Source organism: Nilaparvata lugens, chromosome 11 (assembly GCF_014356525.2).
Source record: "Nilaparvata lugens isolate BPH chromosome 11, ASM1435652v1, whole genome shotgun sequence".
Classification (NCBI taxonomy): Eukaryota; Metazoa; Arthropoda; class Insecta; order Hemiptera; family Delphacidae; genus Nilaparvata; species Nilaparvata lugens.
The window spans coordinates 42,886,668-42,898,430 of NC_052514.1; positions in this window are offsets into that span (position 1 = coordinate 42,886,668).

Here is an 11,763-nt window from a genome sequence, read left to right on the forward strand (position 1 = left end):
TAGAGTCTGATCCAAAAGCACTATATGATTAGTGAATTTACTGTGATAATAGTTTCTATATTTTTATTTTGCACAAGATTCATTGTAAGTAGGTATGGATTAAAATTAGAATAGGCTGTATAGACTGTGATAGAATTGTAGTTTAGTAATTGTTTATTGTTATTTCAGTATTTTTTACTGAAGAACAGAATAGCTTTAAAGTCTGCTGTTGCACTGCATAATACACAATAATTATATTATTTATGCTGTGTTTCTATTGTAATTCTATTTGTAACTTTATTATAATGACATGGCCTAGTGTATTATATAGGTATGTACTTTCTGGCTATAATAGAATCCTTGAATCATTGAACGTCTATCATTTGCTGAAATCATTATAATAAAAAGAGAAAGAACTCTTGAATGACAAGTAAGAAAAGTATGAAGTGTATGCTGGTATAATTGCATGAAAAAGATATTTGAAATGTGAAGAAGTATTTTATCTTAGAGAAAAGAGTAGGGCTACCGAAGTCATCATACCTATGTAATGAAAAAATAGTGAAGCTCATTATTGTTGACCTTTATTTGAGAGTGACTCAGAAATATAACTGAACCATTCATAGTTACAAAATGTATATAATTACCTGTAATGTTTAGTTTTTTTCGAATTTGGAAAGAGATTGTACAATAAGCAGATACCTATACCTGGTTGAATAGAGCTTTAGTTGAAACAATATACCAAATTTGTGTAAAATATTATTTCAATCAACTGCTGCTGCCTCCACAGTGTAATAAATACTAATTATTCAATGCGAATAGATCGATGTTTGTATTTTTGTACCTTTATGATGGTATAACAATTTTGTCATGTACCACTGTATGATGTATTTTTTATTGATTTTGTTGTTTCAATCTTACTAAAAATTAATAATTATTATTAAACTAAAATTCCAATTGAATGCTGTAAATCACCCCGAAGACTTGCATCACTATGCAAATATTGACAACAAATGCAACTTCAAATTTAATTTCATCTTTATTGCAAATTGTTAACAGCGATGTCTTGCGTTTTTGTAAAAATGATCTGACAATAAACGAATCTAGAATCTATATTGATGAGTTAAGAATCAACTTGTGAGGAAAGAAGAGATGGAAATAAACGATCAATTTTTGATGAATAGGCCTATAGCTAAAAGAGGAAATGAGAGATACTTGAATTCCCAATGTCTAGTTTATTTCTTTTTAAAGTGTGCAATACATAATTATCATTTCGGGCCCTTACCCGGGCCCCCTAGACCGGGTAATTTGATTTTTTCAGAAAACCTATATTAGCCTACATATTATCCGGGCCCCCTAGGGACCCGGCCCCCCCCCCCGCGCCGCGGGGGCAGCGGGGGTGTAAGTTACGCCACTGGATCTATCCAAGTATATACACCTTCGTGAGGTTCATCTTCACAATTATTATTGATTGCGGTTGTAGCTGGTGTTGAGCAGAAACGTTGAAAAATGGTTGGAATTATCATAGAGAAAAATAACATAAGTGACATAACTTTTTTTATGATTCCTCTATAGAATTATAGCGTTATTGGTGGGTAATAATAGCGTAGCCTACTTACTTGAAATTTGCAGTCAAAGCAAATAGGCTACAATAGAGTTGATTCTATTGCATGTTTCATGCTATCAGAACAACGAGCCATTAGAATAATTATTGTGATGAGGGCTGCTTGGTTGGATTGATCACTGTAAACTATTGTTTGTACATTCACGAGTGAAGACGGTCTACAGCCTGCACCTACATATACGAGTGCTAGGTTTCGGTTAGATAGAATATTAATTTGTACACCAGTGCCAATCTGGTTCACAGTCATGCTACACAGGGAAATGGAAACATAATCCTGCCCAGGGTGAGATTGGAAAGATCCAGGAAAAGCTTTCCATATCTGTAATTAGATTTTTCAATAGGATACCTGATGAAATAAGAGAGCTGCCTCTGGTGAGCTTCAAAAAGCGGGTCAAGTCATGACTGGTCGCCAACCAATTCTATTCCATTCATTAGTTTGATGAGTCTGATCCAAAAGCACTATATGATTCTATTCTATGATACAACTGATTATAACAATGGTCAATAAAGTAACTTGGCTTGAAATCAAACTAGCAAAAATTCTACACAAGACATCATAACATAATCCAAAGACTATTCACCTATAAAATAGAATTTATAGACCAGCTTTCTTGCATATTAATAACTGATACCGTATGTAAGATTGTGCTATTCATAAAAAATATCCATTGTACTGTGAGATATCAGAAAAAACGTTCTCAGATTAGACAGTTCAAAATTTGTGTGAAAAATATTATAATTGACTGCTGTTCTTACAGTATAAATGATTTGATGTAATCTACAAATAATGTGATGTAATTTGTAATTTTTATATTGATGTTAAATATTTGTTTTAATTGACTGCTATCCTTACAGTTTGAAATACTTAATAATGTGATGTAATTTTATGACCTGTGATTATTGTTAAATTTGTGATAGCTTGTATATTTTTGACGATGTCTTGCATAATTTATTGTTTTTAATGTTCTGACGATAAACGAATTTTGAATCTTGATAAATACTAGTAGTTCTGTGATCAGTAGATCTCACGCAGTATGCTCATCCACAAGTACCTGATTGAAACTATAGACCTTTTGGAAATACAGCAATAGACTGGCTTCTCCACACATCTGTATAATCATTTGTCAGCTGATGTATGATGAATAATTCTATATTTTGATTTTTACTCTAATAGTGGCGTATGAAGGAGGTTCCTTTTTCCTGTTATATCATCCTTGAAATGCAAAATTTCCAAAAACCTTGTATATACGTCGACGCGAAATTAAAAAAGGAACATACCTGTCAAATTTCATGAAAATCTATTACCGCGTTTCGCCGTAAATGCGCAACATATAAACATTTAAAAATTAAGAGAAATGCCAAACCGTCGACTTGAATCTTAGACCTCACTTCGCTTGGTCAATTGTTTGCATAGGAAAGGAAAAATCTCAAGTTAATGAGATGAAAAGTGGGGTGCCGCAGGGATCGGTCTTGGGACCATTATTGTTCATATTCATGATTAATGATCTGCCACTCTGTACAAGCAATGCTGATTCTATAATTTATGCGGATGATACAACTTTTTTCAATGTAAACTCAAATTTCGAAATCCTCCAGATTGAAGCTAAGAACAGTTTGTCTAAAGCTTCAAAGTGGTTCAGAGCCAATGGTTTTTCACTCAATGAGGATAAAACTCAAGAAAATATTTTTAGCTTGAAGAGTTTACCTATGGAGGGCCGTTTGGGTAATGTCAAATTATAAATAAATAAATAAGTTTATTTGTTTAAAGCGTTAGCTCATACAAAGAGTTGCTCTTACATTAACAATATTTCAACTTTTTACATGCTATTAAAATAATTGCATACCATATCAATAGATAACACATCAATAGATAATAATACTATTATTTCATTTTAACGGTCTCTAACAAATTTTAAATTTTCACATGCTATTGAAATAATTGCATAACACATCAATAGATAATAATACTACTGTTTCATTTTAACTGTCTCTAACAAATTTTAAATTTTTACATGCTATTAAAATAATTGCATAACACATCGATAGATAACACATCAATATAACTATCCATAACAATATGACGATAAAACAAAATAAGTGCAACAAAATAGTCCTAATAACAATAGAAGTGACAACAAAAACAAACAATTGAATATCTGGCATTTCAACTTAAATCTTCAACCTGTTGTATCCATTATTAATTCCCTAATTCTAACCGCACTTCGTGTATAGCTATATAAATTTTTAATTTTCTCTGTGCTAAAATTTGACAATAGTACCATTAATTGGTCTTCGACATTGACTACATTTTGAATATATTTGTAAGTATATTGCCTCCTTGCGTCTGTATACATAGGGCAGCGCACTAAGAAGTGTGACACTGTTTCGTCTTCTCGCAAATTACAGATTGGGCACAATTCAGTGCAGTCTATCAAAATACTTTTATTGTCAACAAATAAATACATCGAAAGTGTGGAAGCTAAACTTAATTGAGCTACACATCTGACCCAGGTATAGACTGTTTGAAGCAGAAGTTGTTCGCCTAGAGTTAAGTCAGGGTTCAACGTTCTATATGCCGGGCATGAGACCGATTCTAATGCTCTCATTCTGTCTGCTTCGTGAAGAGCAATAGCGTGCTTGGAAATCACTTCCCACATAATACTCTCAATTTCGGGGTTAATTGTACCGTCAATACCAAGAAAATTAAACTGCGTAGATGCGACAGCGATTTGTTCGTTTAATTGATGCACCCAGTTAAACTTGTTTTTATCCAGCAAGCGCTGGTTGTTATTTGAGGTATATATTTGTACCAGTCTTCTGAAGCATATTTTCGGGTACCTATGATTTGGCATTTTCATTAACTTGATAAGCCATATCAAGTTTCTGTAGAATATTTTATTCGCCATCATAATTCTTCCTGATTCAAGCCGTACTGCCCAACTAGCCGTTCTTCTATTCAGAAGGAGAAGCCTCTTGAAAAAGTGGAGTTGTATCTTCTCAATATATCTGCTCGAGACAGCTCAGTCCCCAGATTTCAGAGCCATAAATGGCCATCGGTAAAACTACTGCGCTGAATAGTTTCGCTTTACTGTCCCATGTAACCGATCGAGCTCGGCTTAAAACATTCATCATAGCGTCAAATTTCTAGGTGTTTTTATTGACAGCAAACTTTCATGGAAGCCTCACATTAAATAATATTATATTACTTCCAAATTATCCAGAGTGGTATACTTGCTGAAAAATTTGATAGGCTGTGTCCCCAAGTCTTATGTCAGATCAGCATACTTTGCTTTTTTCCAGAGTATAATCGCGTATGGGCTTTTACTCTGGGGGAATAGTCCACATGTTCAAGATATATTGATAATTCAAAAAAAGTTATAAGAATAATCACAAATTCTGAAAGATTGGCTCATTGTGAACCGTTATTCGCTCAAATAGGTATACTGACAGAAATATACCTGTATATTTTTACTTGTCTCCTATAAGTTATACGAAAAATAACTTGCCTAATAATCAGCTAATGAGAAATATACATTCCCACAACACTAGGAATAACGGAAATATAGAAATACCTTTCTGTAGGCTGACTAGATCTCAGGATAGCTATGAAGTTGTTGGAATGAGAATGTTTAATAAATTACCACATAAGTGGATAGAGGCTCCATTTCGATATTTTGAACATAAAATCACAAGAAATAAACGGCGCTCACTCATCATAATTTTAAAAAAAAATAATTTAGTTCTACTAACCTCACTTTGTTCACAAGATTTTAAACACCTCTAATATATTATATTCACAGTTAAATTGGTTTCAATTGTACCTGAATGACACTTCAAAACATGCAGATCACTTATTCTTAACGATAAACTTCAAAATCTTTCTTAAATATTATCAAACAGTACTTCATTAAGATATATTTTTCTGTTTAGGGACCAGAAATCAATTTAATATTCACTGGACTTTGTTACAAATATCGATGATCGATAAATAAATTCGATATTGATTTGTGAACTATCAATAAGTGATGCACATATAGAGAAGCTATCATTAGAAAAATGCAATAAATTTATTCGTATTTCATTATGAATTTGAGTTCAATGAGTTTATTTCAATAAATACTTGAAAATATTCAAATTGTTTTATTTTTCCCACCAATCTCGTCAATAAAACTTGAAAACATCACAATGGATGTGAATTTTTCTATATAATTGAATACTACTCTAGTAAAATGTTAAATTCTCCATTATATAATTCGCCCGTTGTCAATGTTTTTGAAAGTGAACCCAACTACAACGCTGTAGTGAGGTCCATGCTGTAATGGTAATGTTTACTCAGCACTGGTATTGCTATCCTTGTCTATAATTCAACAAAGCGGATAGAGCTGCCTCTTTTTCGATTTGCTCTGTTGCCAGATCGTCTTTTTACAATGTGAAATTATAAAATTATTGAAAAGATTTGCTCTGTTGCCAGATCGTCTTTTTACAATGTGAAATTATAAAATTATTGAAGAATATAATTTATTGATTAATTGACCAAGCAAAGTGAGATCTTAGATTCAAGTCGACGGTTTTGTATTTATTTCTATTCATGTTTATATGTTTTTTTTTATATTTATGTTTATATGTTCTGCATTTATAGTGATATGCAGCAATAGTATTTCATAAAATTTGACTTTCACACTTTCATGAAAGTGTTTAATGTAAAAGGGTTGGGGTTTAGGTTATTTCAAGTTATATTTCATGAGGTGAGGTTAGGTTTTTGCTTTAAATTTGCAATATGCTAGAAAGGGCTAAAATACAGGTAGAATTATGGTTTTTGATATTTCAAAGGTGAAAAGATAGGTAAGGGGGTTAGGATTTTGCTTTGAAATTGCAATATGCTAGAAGGGATTACAGGTTTTTACAAAGATTTATGTTTAATAATGTTTTAAATATAAAAGGATAGGTTAGGGGGTTAGGATTTTGCTTTGAAATCTAGAGTGTTGAATGTGAAAGGGTTAGGGGTTAGGTTATTTCAATTTACATTCAATAATGTTTCATGAGGTTAGGTTAGGTTTTTGCTTTAAATTTGCAATATGCTAGAAAGGGCTAGGAAACAGGTAGAATTATGGTTTTTGATATTTCAAAGGTGAAAAGATAGGTTGGAGGGTTAGGATTTTGCTTTGAAATTGCAATATGCTGGAAGGGATTACAGGTTTTTACAAAGATTTATTTTTATTGATGTTTTAAATATAAAAGGATAGGTTAGGGGGTTAGGATTTTGCTTTGAAATCCAGAGTGTTGAATGTGAAAGGGTTAGGGGTTAGGTAATTTCAAGTTATATTTAATAATGTTTCATAAGGTTAGGTTAGGTTTTTGCTTTAAATTCTCAATATGCTAGAAAGGGCTAGGAAACAGGTGGAGTTATGGTTTTTGATATTTCAAAGGTGAAAAGATAGGTAAGGGGGTTAGGATTTTGCTTTGAAATTGCAATATGCTGGAAGGGATTACAGGTTTTTACAAAGATATATGTTTAATAATGTTTTAAATATAAAAGGATAGGTTAGGGGATTAGGATTTTGCTTTGAAATCCAGAGTGTTGAATGTGAAAGGGTTAGGTTAGGTTAGGTTAGGTTGGGTTAGGTTAGGTTAGGTTGGGTTAGGTTAGGTTAGGTTGGGTTAGGTTAGGTTAGGTAAGGTTAGGTTAGGTTAGGTTATGTTAGATTGGGGTAGGTAAGGTTAGGTTAGGTTTTCACAAAGATTTATGTTTAATAATGTTTTAAATATAAAAGGATAGGTTAGGGGGTTAGGATTTTGCTTTGAAATCCAGAGTGTTGAATGTGAAAGGGTAGGTTAGGTTAGGTTAGGTTGGGTTAGGTTAGGTTAGGTTAGGTGGGTTAGGTTAGGTTAGGTTAGGTTAGGTTGGGTTAGGTTAGGTTAGGTTAGGTTGGGTTAGGTTAGGTTAGGTTAGGTTGGGTTTTCACAAAGATTTATGTTTCATTATGTTTTAAATATAAAAGGATAGGTTAGGAGATTAGTATTTTGCTTTGAAATCCAGAGTGTTGAATGTGAAAGGGTTAGGTTAAGTTAGGTTAGGTTAGGTTAGGTTGAGTTAGGTTAGGTTAGGTTGGGTTAGGTTAGGTAAGGTTAGGTTAGGTTAGGTTAGGTTGGGTTAGGTTAGGTTAGGTTAGATTAGGTTGGGTTAGGTTAGGTTAGGTTAGGTTAGGTTTTCACAAAGATTCATGTTTAATAATGTTTTAAATATAAAAGGATAGGTTAGGGGGTTAGGATTTTGCTTGAAATCCAGAGTGTTGAATGTGAAAGGGTTAGGGTTTAGGTTATTTCAATTTACATTCAATAATGTTTCATGAGGTTAGGTTAGGTTTTTGCTTTAAATTTGCAATATGCTAGAAAGGGCCAGGAAACATGTAGAATTATTGTTTTTGATATTTCAAAGGTGAAAAGATAGGTTAGAGAGTTAGGATTTTGCTTTGAAATTGCAATATGCTGGAAGGGATTACAGGTTTTTACAAAGATTTATGTTCATTAAGGTTTAAAATATGAATGGGGAGGTTAGGGGGTTAGGTTTTTGCTTTGAAATTACAATAATTATGCTGACTTAGTTATAGTGTTTTTTAACATTAGTTAAATAACAACCGTTATATTCTATTAATTATATTATTGGGAAGTATTCTTCTTTTATTGAATGAAATGATGATAGTATATTGATTATTATATCGAATTTAATGATAAATCATCATTGGATAATAATATATCCTCATGAAAATGGAATGACGGCTCCAGTTACAGTGCTCGGTAACCATCATCACAAAGAACGTTACATTCAATGATCCTCATGAAAATGGAATGACGGCTCCAGTTACGGTGCTCGGTAACCATCATCACAAAGAACGTTACATTCAATGATCTAATGGGGAAAAAACCGTTACTAACGCATGTGCGATACGGAGCTGTCTGAGACCGAGAGTGGTTTGTTCTTTCTTCATTGTTAACATAACCTCATTCTTATTTGTTGTGTGCCACTTCAGAAATTCAATTCAATTTTTTTTTATATTTTAATTCTGCTCTTAGGTTGAAATTTATAGTACAGACACATTTTTTTTGTTCCTTTCCCATTGAAAAAAATAAGTCGGTATCTTTAAAAATAGTTGAGATACAATTTGTGCCATGATTAGTCACATTTATACACTATTTTCTATTAACTGACTAAACGTCTGCTACATATTCAAGCAATTTTTAGTTCTAATTTCTATTGTGTAGAGATGGAACGTAAGTAAAGTTGATATACTGATTATGTCATATGATATATTGATTATGAACGGAAAGTTAACCCTAGATTCATAATCATTCGCCTGTCAGACGACGCAGAATTCTATGAAATCGTAGTTCACTGGGAAGGGAGTGTGGGGGAGGGCTGTCCTCCCTTCTCATCTACCAACTAGTTCTCCAGTCAGTGCTGTGCATGCGATCGGTGATGTATTGCAACTAGTTTTGAGGTTATGTTGTGTTTTTGTTGTGCCGTAGTCTGAGAGACGAGTGTTTATGAATAACGGTAGTGTTGTTTTTTCAACAGTAGTCTAACAGACAAAACATTATGAATAGGGAAAGGTCAGTTTTCACTTTAGAGGACGAAAGTGAAATACGTCAAGTGCTGTGTGAACTTGAAAAAGGTGTTTCTGAAGGTGATATTGAACCTGATATTGACAATGATGAAAGTGAAATATCAGATTATGAAGAATGTGAATCAGAGCATCAAACTTCTGCAGATGACACTGATGCAGACCCTGATTACCATCCATCAGAAGGGGAGCAACAACAATGTGCAAGTGGGCAACGTTCATCAATACTTTTGCACCTACATAATAGTGAAAACCAGGAGGGAGAGTCTTCATCAGAGTCCATACAATTGGATGAATTAACAGAGAATCCAACAGATTTATCTGATAGGAATATTTCAACAGGAGTTTTTGATCCAAATGTGCCATCAACCAGTCAACAAAGCTCAAATTTTACAACTAATAACAGTGACACCTTCACAACTATGTCAATAGACAGTGACAGCCACGATGATGACGAAGATGCCGAATATCATCCATCATCAAGTGACAATTCATCAGATGAATCCTGCACTGACATGACAGAAGTGACTGATATCAACAGATCTCTTGAATCACAAGTGACTTGTATTGATGCCCATGAAAATAATATTTATTTATCTTCTGTAGTTAGTCACAAAAATATTGTTTTGTCAAAAAAAAGGAGTTTATCTGGCAAGAATGGACATAAATGGTCATCAAAGCCAAGAACTAGAACCAATAGACCTCAAAGAAGAAATATTATTCATTTTCGTCAAAGACCAGTCAATAATGCCCAGAATATTACAAGACCTGTGGACTGTTTTAAAATTTTTATCTCCCCCAGTATTGTGGATGATATTGTGAAATACACAAATGAAGAAATATCTATGAGAAGTAAGAGTTATCGACAACAATCTGCTACTGTATCACCAACCAATTCAGTTGAAATCGATGCTTTGCTAGGACTCTTAGTGTTAACAGCTGCCATGAAAGACAACCATCTCACTTCTAAAGAACTTTTTCAATTTACATTCAATAATGTTTCATGAGGTTAGGTTAGGTTTTTGCTTTAAATTTGCAATATGCTAGAAAGGGCCAGGAAACATGTAGAATTATGGTTTTTGATATTTCAAAGGTGAAAAGATAGGTTAGAGAGTTAGGATTTTGCTTTGAAATTGCAATATGCTGGAAGGGATTACAGGTTTTTACAAAGATTTATGTTCATTAAGGTTTAAAATATGAAAGGGGAGGTTAGGGGGTTAGGTTTTTGCTTTGAAATTACAATAATTATGCTGACTTAGTTATAGTGTTTTTTTAACATTAGTTAAATAACAACCGTTATATTCTATTAATTATATTATTGGGAAGTATTCTTCTTTTATTGAATGAAATGATGATAGTATATTGATTATTATATCGAATTTAATGATAAATCATCATTGGATAATAATATATCCTCATGAAAATGGAATGACGGCTCCAGTTACAGTGCTCGGTAACCATCATCACAAAGAACGTTACATTCAATGATCCTCATGAAAATGGAATGACGGCTCCAGTTACGGTGCTCGGTAACCATCATCACAAAGAACGTTACATTCAATGATCTAACGGGGAAAAAACCGTTACTAACGCATGTGCGATACGGAGCTGTCTGAGACCGAGAGTGGTTTGTTCTTTCTTCATTGTTAACATAACCTCATTCTTATTTGTTGTGTGCCACTTCAGAAATTCAATTCAATTTTTTTGATATTTTAATTCTGCTCTTAGGTTGAAATTTATAGTACAGACACATTTTTTTTGTTCCTTTCCCATTGAAAAAAATAAGTCGGTATCTTTAAAAATAGTTGAGATACAATTTGTGCCATGATTAGTCACATTTATACACTATTTTCTATTAACTGACTAAACGTCTGCTACATATTCAAGCAATTTTTAGTTCTAATTTCTATTGTGTAGAGATGGAACGTAAGTAAAGTTGATATACTGATTATGTCATATGATATATTGATTATGAACGGAAAGTTAATATACTTTCGAAATAATAAAGATTTCAATTAGAATTATTATTTTAGACAATTGTTCTTGGTCTAAATATAAGATATTCAGAACTCAAGATACAAGTATTAATAATGTATTTATTAAAACATAATATTTCAGGATTTGAACAATACTCTAGTTTTTCAAAATTCAATTTTTAACGAATTAAAAATGTATTCACTTGATATAAAAAAGCAAACTGCTAACTGTATCAAGATGAACTGTATTACATTGAACGGAATTTGACAAACTCGTATATCATGTGTATGGTAAGTTATGTTCAATCTAATAGAATCTTTATTAACGAGATTAACTGAGATTACTAACGAGATTAACGAGGTTAAGGTTAGGTTAGGTTAGGTTAGGTTAGGTTAGGTTAGGAACTGATCACAGTTCCACGAAACTGGCCTTTTTGATATATCGATATATTGGCAATGAATAATATGTATTACATCGATATGTACTGTATCGACCTTTCAATAATTTGATCTTGATATTCCATAATCAAAATGGCTGGCTCTAATAGGTTAAATGCATGTAAAATTG